Here is an 18,560-nt window from a genome sequence, read left to right as displayed (position 1 = left end):
TCACCTATAGAAGCTTACTCACATTTCACCTATAGAAATTTATTCATATTTCACCTATAGAAACTTACTCACATTTTACCTATAGAAGCTTACTCGCATTTCACCTATAGAAACTTATTCATATTTCACCCATAGAAACTTATTCATATTTCACCTATAGAAACTTACTAATGGGGACAATTGAGAAGACTGAGTCCATCACTAATCCCTTCCTGGATTGAAGTGAGAAATACTAGATTATTTGGCTTTGTCCTGTTTATCTTTATAATCTCCTTACTGCAGATTGCCTCGTATTCTCACTGGAATTCATCTAGATCTAAATACTCAAATATGCACAGGCAAACACACGCTACCTCCAACACACAAGGTCAAATATCCAATCTTTGTGCTAAAATTTTTCCAGAAATCCCCACTGTCGTCATTCCACATACCCATGAGTATACGCCTGGACCCAGAGCCCAGGTCTCCATGATTTTCAGTCATTTGCTCTTCCTGATCACCTTGAAGAGGTGCGCAAGTCAGCCAGCTGTGTTGTTACGTTACAAACGCACAATCACATACTCCTTGTACAAACTTAAGCACAGCAACCTGTCGTACAGGAAAGTGAGGTGAGCGGTGCTACTGCCAGTCAGAACAGGCTTGCCCTGAGGAAACCGTCATTTGTGTAGTCTGTGCCTCTGCCAATGCCTTCCTCCTCACCATCATGGAAGATAAGATGATATGAACCCTTTTGCCTACCATCTTGAGGTTTCTACCTCCCTTATTCCCTCCCATACTAAACCACTTCTGGGTTCCCTCAGACTATCTCCCCTCCATCACAGCCCTCTTCCACTGAACCCCACCTCCCTCAAACAGGCTGTCTTACCTTCCCAAAATCCTGAGTTAACCCTTTCTTTGCTGGCCCATTAATATTGTGGAGCTGTCTCTCATTACAAGAAGCAAAATTTGTACTTATCTCTCTCATAAAACTCTGAGCTCACCCTGAAGTAGAGGAAGATGCCAGGACACCCTAGCACTTCAGAGGTAGAGGAAATGGGTCAGGTCTGCAGGATCATCCCTAGGTCCACAGAGAGTTCAAGGCTAACCCAGGCTGCAGTGGATTCTGTCTCAAAATATAAATGCAGACACAATCTATGATTCTGTGTGAGAACATAATTTAGCATGTGAGATTACACACTGAATAAATACAACAGCAACAATTCACTATTTGTTGAATTCAGGTTATCTGCAGATATACGGCCAACCTACGAGACCACTCCCATATCTAAGAAATCATCTTTATCCTTCAAGAGCTAAGAGGCTAATCAGAACCTAAAAGCACCTTGGAAAATACATCAAACATTATGAACAGATATGCACGGGGCAGGTGAGGGATCACAATGATAAAACGCAGGCACCTCATGGAGGATCGCAAACAAAACTCCCTCCGAACAAGTAGAGAACACGTCTCTAAGAGACAGTAATACCACCACGGTCCGGCCCACACCGTGCTCATAAATCAGCAAAGAAAATCAACTGCTGTTTTTTGCTTAGATGTTGTAGACCAACGTGTGCCTTTAATTTAAAACAGGAGAAGAAAATTTAGAGTTTGTTCAGCTATTAACCCCTAAGGCTCTAATAAAAATAATGATAATAAGATAATGGGACAACTGTCATTTCACTTCCTTGATGTGCAAGTGCACTATGGGAAACTCAATCACTTATATCTGTTTCAACAACTCTGCTCCACTAGCAAACACTCTCTGACAGCCACACCTACCTCAACTGTCAGGCTAACTTAGCATCAGCACCTTCCCCGGTCTAGCCCTTTTCTTTGGCTGTATTTTGCAAAGCACCCCTTTCGCTGGTCCTCCCAGCCATCCTCACCCCCCACACCTCTCCTGACTCCCGAATCACTGAGCTAAGACGTATATCCATTTCTTCCCGCCCAGCCAGTGGGATCGCCTACTGATTTACTCCCATTTGACGAGTTAGGAAGAGACCAGGTCTGTAACCGTCAATGGACAAATCCCAGTTTCTGATGAAACAAGATGTCACGTGACTTGCAAAGATGTCACGTGACTTGCAAAGATGTCACGTGGCTTGCAAGGGCAGAAGACCAATCGGCAGGCAGAGTCTGGCCCACCATTTCTCCAGCCCAAGCCGTTCACTTGAAGAAAGTATATTGCTCTGAATCACTTTGAGTCTCTTTGTGGGCTTTTTTCCTTTTCTTCCTCATATTGAATTACTCTGCTTTTAGGCAAAATAGAATTCTTCTCTTAGCAAGAAAATAGTGGGTTTGAATTCGGGAGTTCTCTAGAAAGGATTGCGTTGAGTGGTGTGCTACAAGGATTTCCTCCATTTTTTTCTTTAAGCTTCCTCAAACTTCATTACTTTGCCACATAGAAAGTAAATTAAAAGAGAAAGTCGCTGTCAGAGAACTAAGCCCATGAATTAAATATTACCCTTTGATTATTGTTTCGATCTCCATTTGCCTTTTAACCTAATAGAGTTAAGTTAGTAAACTGATTTCCTTTGTGCATTTTGCTCAACCGCATCATGAGTGACAGATCACTTTGCTAATGTCGCACAGGGTCACATGGCTAGCACCCAGCATAAAAGGGTAATTTCCAAGCCATCAGTGCCTCTCACCTATGAGGAAACCACATCCTGCCGGGATGGGGCTGATGTGGGAGCCAATTCCCAGTGTCCTCTAAGCCTCTTGCTACCACTGCCTTATCTGAATTCTCCCTCACAGTTGCTTTGCAAAATCCAGAAGTGGAGTCCCAAACCAATGTCCTCTTTGAGGTAACATTCAGGGGGGAAAAGTGGGCAGTCCCCACTTAAAAGCTGTTCCTTTTTATACTCGCAGCCCATAATACCGTTGAGCACATAATAATCTTCTGTCTTACACTTTAAATTTTAGTGCCCCACAAATCCTGCGCTCAGGTGGAAGTTAGTGTAGGAAGAGGAAGTAGGATTATCCTGACCCAGAAATCTAGGAGCCTTGGACCCAAGTTACACAACAGCACTCTGGGGGAGGGGGGAGCTGTGGTGAACATCACAAGTTATTCTGGAAGATATTTATGAAATAGAATGCACTATGCAGTAGAGATCCACAAGCCTGGAGCCAAACGTAGCAGAAGCGGCAGGAGTCTGTAACAGGAATTACGGTGGTTTGTTTTTGTTGTTGTTTTGTTTTCTTCTTTTCTTCAAGGGCAAATACACACACAGAACACCTAAGATCTAACCTTTCTGAGGTCAAGAAGAGATTTAATTTCCCCTCCTTCCCTCAGGGAGATCACTCCACAATCCAGAGTGAAAAAGGTGAGAAAGACCAGAAGTGTCACATTTAGCCGAGGGTTATCTCCAGCCAGGATGCTTGAAGCCACCGTGTCACTTTCTTACATTTTCAGTCCTTACCAATGTGAGCTAGGAAGTCTTGTGTGTCTGAATTGGACAGAGAAAACATGGGACCCAACAGATAGGAGTGCAATAGCTATGCACTAAAGGGACATTTACTTTTCTCATGTCTTGCACTCTCAAACTTGCAGGCATATGAAGCTGACTCCTCTGGAGTGTAAATAAGAAAACCAGAATCAGGAAACAAAACAAATACACTAGATATAGTGGTATACGCCTTCAATCCTAACGCTCCAGGGCAGAGGTGGGTGGGTCTCTGAATTTGAGGAGCATGGTCTATGTTCTGAATGCCAGGACAGCCTGGGCTATGCTGAGAGACCCTGTCCCAAAATAACAACAACAAAAAAATAATAATAAACAAAACACCAATAAGTTCTCCAGTCTCGGCATCTCCATTTTGGTAGTAAAAAGCTAGAATTTGGGTTAGGGAGGTGGCATCATCAGTCAAGTGCCTACCATCTAAGCATGCACATTAGTAGACTACCAAGAAGCGGATGGTTAAGCAAAGGGCACAAAGAACTTGATAGTAAAGAAGGCAGTGATAAGTGGGAAACTTCCTAGGTACCAACAAAGCACACAGGTCTCAGTGTGATGCTTTTGAAGAACTGTAAATAGTTTGATACGATTCGTGCAAACACAGGTGAGGGCAGAAAGGAAATCTCCATCATGCAAATATGAGGCCTTCTTCTTACTCTGAGGACAGTGGACTTTGTCCCAAAAAGGATAGGAGGTCCACCGTGGACTGGTAACACAGGAGCAGGTCTTCCAAGCTGACTGCTCACTACAGGCAAGATCATGCACCTTGCAATCTCTATGTCAGGCCGAGTCTGCACAATAGAGATCTGGGGTCAAGAGGCACAAAAACAAGAGATAGGAGCCTGATCAGACCTGGATGTCAAGTCAGGGTTCTTGCTTAAGTCTCCGTTTTGTCTGAACTGCTGTGCATTCTTCATCCTGAGTGAGCTAAGAACATTCATTAGCATGAGTCATTGGGTACCACATTTGATGACTGGCACTGCCATAGAAAGCATCGTATGTGGGCTAGCCAAGACAACACAAAGACATTGCCTCACAGGTGAGGAATGGAGAGGTGTGAGATCAAGTTAGAGCTGTTGTTTGTTCCTTCTGAGAGCTGTCCCTCACTCAACTGGCTCTGGATAATTCGCTACACTCTGTTATGTTCCTTGACTTATAAATTATTGCCACCATCTTTATATTCACATCTGTGGCATCCTTCCTGAACTCCAAGTTTCCTTCTCATACATACAATCAGTCATGCAAGATAAGGTATGAGGGATGAAGGCAGAGAATTAAAAATTGGAGGTCTTCCTCAACTACATAGCAAATTCAAGGATAACTTGGGCTACGTAAGACCCTAGTCTCAAACAAACAAACAAAAGAAAAACTCACTCATATAGGATTATGGCTCAGTCTAGACTTCGGTTTCACTTGATTACATCTATAAAAATCTGTTTCCAAATAAGGTTATACTCTGAAGCACTGAAGATAATGACTTCAACATATGAAATTTGGAGTTACAGCACAGTACTCGTGGATATAACTTCTATAAAAATTTGTATCATTTCTTTAAAATGATTCTGAATTGATTTGCATATAAACGGTGTGATATCCTAATTTATGTGGCAAGACAAAGAATAACGAGTCCCATTAATAGGAGACTCAGAACAGCCAGGTAGTTCACAATGGAGACTACATTTGTGCCATTAAACTTTATTGTCTAAGATATATTTTTATTATTTATTTACTTATGTGTGTTTCTATGTCTATAGGAGTGACTATTTTATGTGTATGGGTGCACGTGAAGGCCAGAAGAGGGCAGACATTGGATCCCCAACAGTTGACGATAGAGGCAGTTGTGAGTCACCTCATGTAGGTGCTGGGTACCAAACTCCAGTCCTCTGAAAGAGCAATAAATGCTCCTGACTGCAGAGCCATCTATATAGTCCTAATACACTAAACTTCAAAACGGTCTCCTACTTTTCTTATGCCAGGCATAGTGGCGTGCGCCCGTACCCATAGTGACTCGGGAGGCTGAGAGATGATCTCAGGTTCTTCAAAGCCAGCCCGTGCAACCTTTAAAATAGGAAAGTTTTGCTCAGTTGCCTAGAAAGCAAGAGGCCCTGTGTTTGGTCCCTAGTACTGACAAAAGGGTGCCTTTTTTCTAATTTGTGGGGTTTTGCATGGGGGCAGGAGTAAGGGAAGATGAGTGAGAAAAGAAGTGATCTAGAGACGTCATCCATAAAGTCTGCAGGCTAATAGCCCAGGAATTGGATAGTTCTCGGACTTGGGTATCATCCTCTTTACCAAGGAGGAACTTAGGGTCATTGATGCTAATGACACCCCTTTAGACTCCGTTTGGTAAATGATGGGGCTTAGGATGTAAAATCAGTTTACTCTCATCTCAGACCATCCCTTGGACTGCCCAAGTCATTTCTTGAGCATCTTGCTTTGAAAAGCAAGTGTTGGCTACAAAGATGTTTGTTTCTAGTACATTGTTTCTAGTACAGAGGTCACCACTTCTTGAGAGGATCCTCGTGCATGATGTGTTTGCACCACATCTCATAATCGATGCTCAGTTTTAAGGAGAGCTTCTGGGATATAACAGCTGCAAGCCCTCTGCAACCACACTCATGTCATACTATAACATACAGAACACGTTCTCCTTTTAATAGGGAGGTCCAAGTGCAGGCTACACAGTATAGCCTTTCCTCTAGCTTCTCCTACCCTACTCTGCCGCAGAAGGGAGGAGACTGTGTTGATAAACCCACTACATCGCTCAATTTTTAATTTTTGAAAACCCAATGTACTTTGAAGTTTTAAGGGGGAAAAAACATAGAAATCCAAGACGTTAATAAAGACAGTAGAATTCGCCCTTTAAAAGTACTAATTTTCCACTATGTCTAGACATGAAATGAGTCAATTTTTTGCCGGTTTTCTCCGGCAGAAAGGTTAGTTAGTATCTCCATGCTTATAGCTTAAAAGAAGTATTTGTACGGACAAGATGAAGAGATACAACTTTAAAGGCCAAGGCCAAGGAAATGCTGAGGAGCGAAAAGGCTTGGGTCACGAGGGAGAGGGTTTCAATAGCAGCAGCCTGTGCCAGTCAGTAGCATCCAGGATGTTAACCGACTGAGGAGTAAGAGGTGAGGAAAACAGACTCTAGCTTTGGAGCTCCCTCGTTTGACTTTAGTTATCGTCACTTTACATCTTCGTAATCCATTGGCTTCATTTTTAACGAAGCTCTCTTTGCTTCGCCACCAAAGAAATGGAAAATGCTTGCTACCAGAGAAAGTCCTAAAATGGTCGGTCAGCTTTGGTTATCCTCAAAGAGATACAAATCCATCAATCAAGGTCATCCTCTCTACTCGCAACACTCAAAGCCTTCTCGTCCTGGAGGATGCTTCTTTCAGCATCTTGGAAGGTTTAGAAGACATAGGGAGGTCCACAAAGGTCCAGCTTTGTAGGGACACATGTCAAGTTGTCATTACCAGCTGCAGTGGGCTCTGCCCTCTGAGATATGGGATCATAGTGTCCATTCCACAGATCCGGGAGTAGAGAAGGTAAGAGGATAAGGTTTAAGGGGCCCTGCAAATGTCAGGGCAGAACTTTGAAACAGCCAGAGTCCCTGTTGACCGTGGGCGACTGAGCCTGACAGCCCAGCCCAGCCCAGCCCTGGGAACCGGGTACAGTGAAAACACGGAGAGTGGCTTGGTCAATGAAAAATTATCCTCATGGTGGAATGAAGGCTTTGGACCCTGCATCTAGTGCACCCTGCTAACTTGGTCCTGGCCCCAGACACCGCGGTCCTCGAGGGTCCTCAGCTGTAACCCTCAGGCTTTTTCCTTGAAACGATCACTTTGGCCTTCCTGATCTGAAATCTCACCCCTTGGCTGTGGAGCTGACTTAAGTAAGGCCAGTCTGGGGAATTACACAAAATAGGATCGAGTCCAGGTGGGTTTATCAGAGGCGAGAGCTCCGGAAGGAATTCAGAGTTTAATTAACTCGTGCCCTCTGTACACGCCCCCAAAGGAAAGGGAACCCTAATAGGGACCCCATCAAAGTGTTTGATCAGAGGAAATTGGGTTCGCCTTTTCCTCTCCTTCACCTTTCCTATCTGGCAATCAATCCATCTGGATTATTGGCTGAACCTGGGCAACAGCATTAAAAAGGGCACAGAATCGGAGGCGGGGCGGGGCGGAGACTGGCGGGCCTGCAGACCGCAGCCCGGCCGGTGCTGCCTCGCGGGAGGGATCGCGGCCCCGCACTGTGCGCGTGGGCGCGCAGAGCCGCCTGGATCCCCTGCGTCCGCGCTCCGGGATTTCGCTGGCGCCGGCGCGACGGCCGGGGGCGGGTGCTCTGCAGCGGCCGGGACTGGAGCGCGCACTCCGCCTGCAGCCGAGCAGCGGCCCGGGAGCCGCCACCACCTTGCAAGCCCCGCGCCGCCTGCGCTGACCTGGACCGCGCGGCCGCAGCGCTACGGGCCCGGCTGCGGACGCTCCCGGGGCTGCGCACGCGGGAGCGCGCCTGACGCGGAGGACCGCAGCTCTCAACGCCACCGCCGAGGACCGCGCGGCCGCCTCTCGCGCGTGGGGTGAGTGGCGAGGGGCGCCGCGGCTCGGGCCGCGTTGTCACGGCGCGGGGTGGGACGTCCGGCGGTTTGGGAGCGCGGGGACCGCACGAGAAGAGCTGCTGGGCTGTGGCTGCCTAGAGGCTGGGCACACGGCCCCCTCGTGCTGCGTGGCAGCCAGGTTCCCCCTGCGCCGAGGCCAGCTGCATGGCCCGGAGCCCGGCCACGCGAGATCGGGGAGGCGAGGGTGAGTGGCTGAGGATCGCCTGTCACCTACTGGCGTCGGCGGGGAGACTAGGCGCCTAGCGTGCCCGGGAAGGGCTGCCTGCCCTGGAGAGGCAGCCGCAGCCTGCCCTCGGTGGAGACCCCTGCTCTGCACGCAGCTCGCCCGTGGGAGAGGAGGGGAGCCGCGACGTCCTCCCTTCTGGCAGAAAAAGTTGAAGAAACTAGGTCTGTTAATAATTAGCAGGAGCGGGACTCGGGATGCAGCAGAAAGCTGTTGAGTTTTCATTGCCCTCTAAGAAAAACAAACGGCATCGCCAACGACTATTGGCAGGGCCGTGTTATTTTTGGGACTTTGGGAAAATTGTCCACAGATTGCGTTCGGGAGACTGAAGACGGGGGGTGTACCCGGGAGGTCGTGGGGACGGCTGGCACAGCTTTGAGTCCCAGCCCGCCCCTGTAGGACTCAGAGTCTTAAGCCTGACGCACTTGGTTCCTGGTTTTAAAACGTGTCAGAGGCAGAACTGCAGCCAGGATCAAGGAGAAGAACGCACCGCGAACCGGCCTAAAAGGAGCATGTGTAAAAATCGCTGGCGGAGCCCAAGTGCACTTGTGCTGTTTAAAAAAAAAAAAAAAAAAAAAAAAAAAAAAAAAAAAAAAAAAAAAAAAAAAGAATGTTGCATTTGTGGCTTTTAGGGTAGGTTTTATGAATGACAAATTATACTTGATGAAATTGTATCTCCTATCTGTCCCTGAACAGTTCTGTCTGCCGCCTGGTTTTAATCAGCGCTTTGGGAAGGCAGTGTCTGCGCTGATGTTATATAATTGACATGGTTCGCCATCAGATATTTTTAATGTACTTTCGGACGAAAGAAACTTCATCTGTCTCTTCAGACAGGCTCAAGGTGTAGACAGAGTGAGGGCTGCAAAGGTTTGCCCTCCTCTAGCTCCAGATGTGTGAGCTCAGCTGTTGCCTGTCACTTAGGTGACAACTGGCCTTTTTCTGACTAAGCCTTTGCTGTCGCCATTATCCTCAGTAAAGTATCAGTGTTCGGAGGCCTTCTATTACCAAGAGTGGGACCGGGCCCCTTGGGAGGTGTCAGCCGTGTTTGACCATCCCTAACAATATGTCTGTTTTTAGAATAGAAAGGGGGGGAGGACCAAAAAAAACCCTGACAGCAAGATAGATACACTTTTAGATTAAGACCAACCTAATCTAAAAATTCTGTTTTAATCAAGACAGCTCCGTAAGGATGACGCAATGTTTGTCAAGCCTTTCTCCCTAGAACAATATTTACTCCCACCAGGGGATTTAAAACTTAAACAACAGCCATTTATCTTGCTGTCTGGTAGAGCTGGGTTCATTTTGCCTCCAATGTGGTCCTAGCCTAGGTGGCTGGAACAAGAATCTATCACTGGAGCCAGCTGGAGCCGGAAGAAAGAAAAATATAACACCTGCTGGTACCAGAGAGCCCTAAATGCCATCAACCAGGGAGTCGGGATATTTTATAAGCGCGTCCAGAAATGTTTATACTAAAGATTTAAAGGTTAACACTGCAAGGGCTATACACAAAAGGCACTAGAAATAAATGGATGTGTTGCCCTCAGTTAAGAGATAGCATACTTACTGATAATTTGAAATAATAATTATGACTTGTGAATGAATTCTCATGTTTCTAAATAGGCCCTAGAAAGGAAGGGCAGTTGGGGGAGGGGAGGGGGTACGCAGAATGATGTCTAAAGATGGACAGGCTGATATGAGTGAATGAGTTTAGTAATTTAATTTTTTTTCATTCTTAATTTAGTTCTAGTTAGAGAGTTACCACGGAGTGAGCCTGTTGATTCATGGACTCTTTTGAAGAGAAAACTGCTATATGTCACTAAAGTGACAAATCAACCAGTTCTGCCCAATGAAGCTTAAAGGGTTGACTTTATTATTTTTTTTTTTATAACCAAAGACCATGGGTTCACTCTTGGCTGTAATGAGTCAGCTTGGGTTATGAAAGGAACACCTAATACAAGCTAGGAAGAAAAAAAAAAAAGTTTGCAGTTAACAGCTGGAATATGATTGAGTTGGCCCTAAAAAACGGAGTTAAATTTTACAGTTTCCTCAGGGAATTTCAAAAGTGAGCTGGGACGTAAATTTGTGAAATATTATGATTAGATAATCTCTTTTAAAGTCCACAGTAACTTGTCAGTAGCGCACAAAAAGGCTAAGTTCTGCAAAGTGATGACTTTGCTGTACCAGTGGGCTAACCTGGGCAAGTGCTGGTCACCATGGGTGAGCCCCGCCCCAGTGACATTCCTAAGGCTGGAGAAATAGAATGAAGACTCTTTAAAAATTATTTACCATCAAGTAACTCTTAGAACTCTTAGTAACTCCTACCCTACCCTGTATTTTTGAACTGTCTGTCTGATCAGGGTTATGTTTGCTGATCTTTTAATTACAGCATTCAATTCCCTGAACCAAGTCGTTTATAATGGACAAATCTTCCATTTTAAAGAAGTAGAATTCCAAAAAGCAAAATGGGGTTCTGGAGAGATGGCTCGGTTGGGAAAGTATTTGTTCTGCAAAGATGAAGGCCTCAGTTCAGATCCCCAGGACCCATGTACAAAACTGGGTGTGGTCACCTATGCTTATCAGCAACCAGGGTCGCAGGGCAGGAGGGACCAGAGCTTGCTCTCAGGCCAGCCAGCATAAACCATCAGCAAGTTCTAGCTCTGTGAGAGACTTTGTCTAAACAAGAATTAAATAAGGTGGGGAGACATGGAGGATAATGCTGGACATCAACTTCTGACCTCCGTGCAAAGACCTACACTCACACACACACACACAGTGTTTCTCATGTGAGCATAGAAATGTTTATGTCATCTGAGCAACATAGACTCCTCCCCCTCCCCCCAGGAAAACAGTTCTGTGTTTTCTCCATGTTATATATGTTCTTCATTCACCTCTTACCACTGTGAGAATATTAGAACTGTGTAAATCCAGGTATAAAATGTTCTACAATGACAAGGAATAAGGGATAGGAAGGAGGTGTTTCCCTGTGGTTATGCTAAGGGACCGTTAGTTTTCTCCTGGTTATTGGGTAGAGATGTGTAGAGTTGCATAGTGGTGCTTTTAGAAAGTGGGTATGGACAAATGATTGGGGGGAGAAAAGCAGAGTTATCTGGAGGTCAAGCCGTGCACTGCTAATAGTGCTGTGCCTCTAAGCCTCAGCAGCAAAGGGAGCCAGCGCCTCCAACAGTATGTCAGAGACCAGGATTGCCCAAGGGCAGCAGAGCTGCTCTGTCCTTCTGGACTCCTCCCTTTGGATATAAGCATAAGCCATCCCTCAGCACCCTGGTAACCAATAAACCTCCTTGTTTATAGTAATGCTGAGCAGAAGGGGTGGGGGGGGGCGGAGATTGGCTCCTGCTGTGGGCTGGTGCGTGAGCATCCAGGACCATCGGAATGGGCTGGCCAGTAGCAACCAGGAACCCTTGCAAGCCCGTTTCCCTTGACCCTCTCTCCTGAGGAAGGCGGTGGAAAGAGACTTACTTTACAGCTTGGGGCATGCTGATGTCATGACGCTTCTGGCACAAAGATACGATAGAATAATCAGATCCCTCTCTGTGTGCCAAAATGACACGATTTTTCCACGAGCTGTTCCTGAACCGCTGGTCCACGGGCACGGCCTGTTTCCAGTTATGGAGTGCGGGAGGGGGCTCGGCGGGGTGGGGGTGGGGGTAGGGTAGGAGGAGGGGCAGGCCTCTTCAGACAGTTCGATAATTCTTCCTATGTCTGTCTGTTTAAACTACAAGCTCATAGTCACATCTGAAGGGACTTCTTTGAGAACACAAAGACAGTACTGCCTCCCGTGGTCATTTGCCTATGAGGTAAAACCCCAGATAGGCAGAAGCCGGTGTAAAACATTTGAAAACAGAGAAAGCAAGGGAGCCAACAGCTGCCATTCACTTTTTATGTGACGCCTCTCCCCCAAGTTTTGTTCTAAAAAGTTTTTAAATCAACTGGCTAGTTAAGCTGACATTGCATTTTTTTTCCCTCCCTGGGAGATTGGAGCGATCCCGTTCATTGCCAGCACGTTACATACATACTCTTCAGAAAACAAGTTAGGGGCTGTGTTATTTCATATGTCTTGGTGCCCGGTCCTACTTGTGGGTTTGCAGCTCCTGCCAGCTCTGCTCTGCTCTTCTGTTCTCAGTAGGCCTTTGGAAAGAGACATGTTGTCCGTGAAGGGTGACATTCTACATTGAGATGTCCCCCTCAGTGCCTTGAGTCCTCTCCCATAGACCCACCCTGCCCTTCTTTTATGGAGGTACTGGGCCCACAGTTCACAATTATGGTCTGTGACTTTAGTAACAACTCTGTTTGAAATGTTTCCAATTACACATGAGATTGGCCCCTCGAAGCAGCTGCGTGCCGAAAGCATTTCCTAGTGTGCTCCAAGAATCAGGCTGTGATTGCTTTTAATTTAAATAAAGGCTATTTGGCTTCCTGTGATTTTTTTTTATAACCACCTTTTCCTCAGTTTGTATTGCCTTAAAAAGTAAAAACAAAAAGAGGCCAGTATAGAGTAGCCACCAGTTTTCTAGGATACCATTTGCCTTGAACACTCTGAACTTAATAAAAGAAACTTAAAGAAACATTGTGTGCCATTGGGTTTCCCCAAGGAAGGGGGAAAGGTTACCTGGTAAGACCTTGTAAGTAGCTAGTGTTTTCAGGTTTTCTTCCTTGTTTTTCTTTAGAGACTATCGTAATTATACATTTAAGCCATTGGCTAGCATCTGACAAGTTGTCTTTTATTCAGGTTATTCCACTTTACCTTTTGAAGGACCTGGAAGAATGGTTTAAAACAAAAAATACTAAAACAGGACAGAGAGAGAGAGAGAGAGAGAGAGAGAGAGACAGAGACAGAGACAGACAGAGAGACAGAGAGAGAGAGATTTAAAATATACTTAAGACAAAACAGGAGATAGCAAATAATTTCATCTATTCTACAGGCACCAAATCTTCCTAATCTACCGCCCCTGTGGCCTCCAACTTTTTTTTTTAAACACAGTGGTGGCTCTAATCCGCTAATAGCCAGCAGATATATTTGATATACTGAACTTGAAAATAAGAAAATACACAGCCTTGGGACTTGGCTAGTGTGGACTGTGATCGGACTGGGGGACTCTGTTTCCAGAAAGGTTTTCTGCCCCCTCCCCCTGAAACACAACACCCACAGCCAGAGGGGATCCGATGCACGGCCAGGCGCTGAGGTGCTTCTCCGGAAGGCTCCTCACACGGGCTCTTTCAGTGCCTCAGAAGCATCCCAGAGAACAGAATGCTTCTTTGGGTTCAACAGTAGTTGACTTACATACATGCCAGCGTCTCTCCTGGCACTTCTGGAAATTTTCCACCTCACAGTAAATAGTGCTATTTGGTCCAGATTCGTAAATGCCACGTTTCATGGAGCCCCTGCAGGAACAGCACAAATTCACGCAGGGTCGTTGAATCCTGGAGGTTAGATTACTGACTAAATCCCAAATGCGCCCAGTAACCAGGTCTGCTGCGATCTTTCATCAAATTAGAAGGAGTTAGCTTAGTCTGGGTAGAACAGAGCAGTGAAAGAGCATCCAGTGGTCCCTACATAGAGTCCTTCTCTTTCTCCATCCCCCTTTATCCTTGGGCACTGCCTATCAATTAAACCTCCTCAGAGGTTCCTTGGTTCACAGAGAGGTAAATTGAGGTCTGTGCTACTACATAGCTGAGCACTCAGGATGATAGACACGCCCACTGCATATGGGCCCTTTGCTACAGAGACCCATTCCTCAATAGCTACTAACATTAAAATAGAACATCTGTTAGAAGCTTTTCCTATATTGGCCAGTTCTCTGTCTACACACAGACAGACACACACAAAGAGAGAGAGACAGAGAAGAGAGAGACAGACAGACAGAGAGACAGAGATGCATACACATACACACACACACACACACACACACACACACACATATATATATATATATATATATATATATATATATATATATATATGCATACACATAAACACACAGGCATATATGTATAGACAGTAGCCTAGTCGTAGCAATGTTAGACTGTTTCACTTCAGCAAAAGTTCACTGATTGGAGCTATATTATTCCTTCAGTAGATGCATCTGGGCTATTATTATTATTTCGATGAGAAGCAAATAGCGTGATGATCTGGAGAGATCCATCACAAAGCCCACCCCTGCCCCCTGTCTGATTCCAGTGCTCACAAGCCAAGTCACAAGTCCATAAGTCCATCCGTGTAACTGATAATTTCCAATTGGGCGATTTACATGCTTGATCAATCGTAAGTTCCTCGTTTCAGAGCTGAAAAGAGACTAATCGTATGGCCCTTTGCTTTGCTCTAAAGGACTTGTGCCAGGCCATGTTAGACTTCCCGTAAGATCACCCAGATGCTAGAGCACTTGTGTCACCTCTGTCAAGAGAAATGACATTTTCAATTCTTCTGTGGCTGTGTAATTAACAAGTACGAGCCAGCCGGTGCTCTCGCAGATTATACATGTTACATAATTTCTTTTTGAGAAAGATAAAGTGAGCTCTGAAGTCAACGGAGCTGCAGATGTTTCTTATAGAAAGTGCAGATGTGTTGTGGGAATTCTGCACTGCCTTCTGAGCTTAGCTTTGTTCATTTCCAGGATCCTGTGAGTAACTCCACTGAGCTGCCTCAGCCCCCATTCTCACACAAGTCTGGAGCAAGGGGCTGAAGTGATAGCTTGACCCTCACATTGCTCTGGAATGCTTCAGCCTTCTCTGTTTTTGTGAATATGGAGGGTGAGGAGAAGATATGCATAGATGTTTAACTAACTTAATCGTGTATGTTCCCGTGGTGGGCTGTCTATAAACGTAACCAGCTAAGCGGGCTAATAGCCAAAAACACGGCCTTCAGTCCTGCCAAGTGTGAGAAAAGCAGGCCAGCTCTCTCCATTTTGAAGGATCGGAAAATGTACTTTTTTAACCTTCTGTTGAATGTTAAGGAGTAAGCCAAGAAAAATCAATTTTTCCCCCTCTTCTTCCTGACCCATGGAAACCAAACAGCAGTGCCTTGCACAGGACTTGGCTGTGTCAAGAGGAGGTGACCAGGTCACTAGGGCGTGAGGAGCCTACTGGTCATTTTTTTGTGTTGGTGCCACCTGACTTTAACATTGTTTCAGTACTTTTTTGCCAGAATATGTTGACCAGTTGTCCTCTTTACTCTTGAGCAGGGCTTCTAAGACAGAGACAGTTGTGACCTCACAAGTAAGCACCATACAGAGGGAGGCAGTTTGGTTCTCACTGAAAATCATCCAAGTGTGGGCCTCTAAACCAGTAGCTGTGTGGTTTTCAGTCAGTTTCTCCGTGTCTCTGGGCTTCATCTTCCTTGTATATAGAATGGAAAAATTAGATCGATATATAGTTATTAAAGAATTTAGTCATAAGCACTTGTAGAACTTTGTCAAAGGACAAATAATGTACAGAGATTTTAAGGGGTTGGGGGCTATATCTCAGTATTGGGTATTGAACCCAAGAAAGACCTATGTGGGTTCAACATGAACTCTGCCTCTGAGCCACGCCCCCTGCCCTTGGGCGGCCTCTCACACACGTGGTCTGAATCAACCAATCAGGTGAGTCCAGTACACAGCTGTGGTAAAGCCACTTAAATTAGATGGTGGCAGAGGTTCTCTGCCCTACAGAGGCTGACCTCCAATGCTGTCTGACTTTCCTCGTCCCTTCCCTCTCGCTCCTTCACCGTCCCACTCTGTCTCCCTGCCTCTCCCTCCTTCCGCTTTAGTTCATCCATTCTGAATGGCTACTTTCATTTGAAAGCTGACAAACTATTGTAACGTCACAGAGCCCAGCGCTACCAGGATCGCTGCTCTGTTTATGGTTCATGGTGATTCGTGTCAGAGAGGAACCAGATGCCTACCTCTGCCTGACACTCGCTGGCCCCCAGCAAACGCAGTTGCCCGAAGTCAGAGAGCTTTGTGAAAATATTATTTGAAAACATAATTCATATTATATTTTTGTCACTCTGTCACAGTTAACATTATCTTTCACTAATCTGAAAAAGGACATAATAAGCGTATTGTGTTCCTGTACATTTACCATACTCTTAAGCATATTTACTGTAATTTCTTCCAGATTTAACAATCAGCCGATTGTTTTAAACTTGAAAGTACTCTACTTGAAAAGGTACTGGCAGACTAGGGGACAATTGCAGCTTATTCCAAAGTGAAAGTTTTTCAGAAAGTGCAATTTGCATACAGTTAAAAATTACTTTATCCTACATCTTCTTACATGTTGAGTTCCTATGGCTGCTTAATACATAAATTTCATGTTTTTGTGATCAAGAAAAATATGTCTGGGCTGGAGAGATGGCTCAGCAGTTAAGAGCACTGAGGTCCTGAGTTCAATTCCCAGCAACCACCTGGTGGCTCAGCCATCTACAATGTTATCTGACGCCCTCTTCTGGTGTGTCTGAAGATAGCTACAGTGTACTCATACACATAAAATAAATACATCTTTTTAAAAAAGAAAAAGAAAAATATGCCTGTTGAAGAAGTTATCCAACTATAGCACAATAAAAAAATTTTAAAACATCTGACAAATTATGAGTTTATTACAATTTGATTTACCATTGAACATCCTACTTTTAAGAAATTTGAATCATAAGATCAGAAATTTTTAAATAGAATTTTATTAGTATAAGTCCTTAGTTAACTCTGTGTGTACATCGATACAGGTCTGTTCTTTCAACCATGGGAATACTGATTACCATTTCTAGGTTGTTGGTTTTTTTTTTTAATTTTTCTTTTTAATTGGGGGAAGGGGAGAGGCAGGAGGAACATACGTGCACATTAGTAGTCACAGAGGCAGGACGAAGGTATCGGATCCCTGTGGAGCTATTGCTTCGGTAGTTGTGAGGTGTATTACGAAGGTGATGGGAACCAAACCCAAGTCCTCTGAGAGAGTGGTTCCTCTCTTAACTATCTATCTCTCTAGCCTAGCGGTTCTCAGCCTGTGAATTGCTATTCCTCTGGGGCTGAACAACCCTGTCACATGGGGTCCCAGGTCAGATATCCTGCATATCAGATATTTACATTACAATTCATAACCATAGCAAAATTACAGTTATGAAGTAGCAATAAAATAATCCCATGGTTGAGGGTCACCACAGCATGAGGAACTGTATGTGTTAGAGGGTGGGTCTCAGCATTAAGAAGGTGGAGAACCGCTGCTCTAGCCCAGTTCCCATCTCTTTGGACAAGTGAGGCAGTCTTTAACCTAGCTAGTCATAGCTGTTTCTAGAGCCAGCCTGTCTTCCAGAACGTAAAGTTCTCTTTAACTGTATCCATGCTGTGCCTAGGCTCATTATCAGAGTCTCAGTACAATGTTACAAACACGCAGTGTTTCTCCCAGTTAGGATACTATATCTGAAGTTTGTCCCAGCAAGCCTGGGAAAAATGACTGATTACATAGTTTTGTAGACATTGATTAGAGAATTTGTTGCCTATCTGATTTCTTTGCCTCTTTTTTTAGAAGTCTTTGAACGTTTAGATGCTGCTTGTCCTTATCCAACATGGCCATTGTCCCAGACATGCACAGACTACATGGAACTTTGAAAGTCCACTCAGGCTGTGGGAGAGCATGTGTCTGGCAAGTGTAGACCCTGGGTCCCTTACCCAACACAGTGATTGAATAAATAGTCAGTATCTGCCGGGCAGTGGTGGCACAAGCCTTTAATTCCAGCACTTGGGGGGCAGAGACAGAGACAGGCAGATTTCTGAGGTCAAGGCCAGCCTGGTCTGCATAGTGAGTTCCAGGACAGCCAGGGCTACACAGAGAAACCCTGTCTCGAAAAAAAAAAAATAGTCAGCATCACTAGTGTGTGTCTGCTTAGCAAAAATCAAGAGGACATTGGATGCTTCTTCAGCTTCCTGGATTTTTTATTGCTGCTGCTGCTCCTGCTGCTGCTCCTCCTGCTGCTGCTGCTGCTGCTGCTGCTGCTGCTGCTGCTTCTCCTCCTCCTCCTCCTCCTCCTCCTCCTCCTCCTCCTCCTCCTCCTCCTCGTCCTCCTCCTCCTTCTTCTATTGTGGTTTTTGCCTTTTCAAAACAGGATTTCTCTGTGTAACCTTGACAGTTCTGGAACTCTCTCTGGAAACCAGGCTGGCCTTGAACTCAAAGAGATCCTCCCGCCTCTGCATCCCAAGTGCTGTGATCGGAGGTGTGCGCCACCACTGCCTGGTCCTGCTATTATGGTTTTAGTTCAATTTAATTTTTTAAAAGGCTTTTAAATGTACTACTCGGATACCT

General features: G+C 45.2%; 1 protein-coding gene across 2 annotated transcripts in view; it reads left to right on the top strand.

Moving 5' to 3' along the window:
- Positions 1-7,441: 7,441 nt before the first annotated feature.
- Prickle1 (prickle planar cell polarity protein 1) overlaps positions 7,442-18,560 on the top strand; it is a 97,156-nt gene continuing 86,037 nt past the window's right edge. Inside the window, exon 1 of one of the 2 annotated variants that reach the window (XM_006520265.1) lies at positions 7,442-8,014. The gene's annotated coding sequence lies outside the window, so the exon portion shown is untranslated. The remainder of the gene's footprint in view (positions 8,015-18,560) is intronic. The other variant, NM_001033217.5, reaches the window with a different exon arrangement.

Source organism: Mus musculus, chromosome 15, assembly GCF_000001635.26.
Source record: "Mus musculus strain C57BL/6J chromosome 15, GRCm38.p6 C57BL/6J".
NCBI classification, from domain to species: Eukaryota; Metazoa; Chordata; class Mammalia; order Rodentia; family Muridae; genus Mus; species Mus musculus.
Note: the sequence above shows the minus strand (reverse complement) of the source record. Positions and strands in the feature narration are given on the sequence as shown.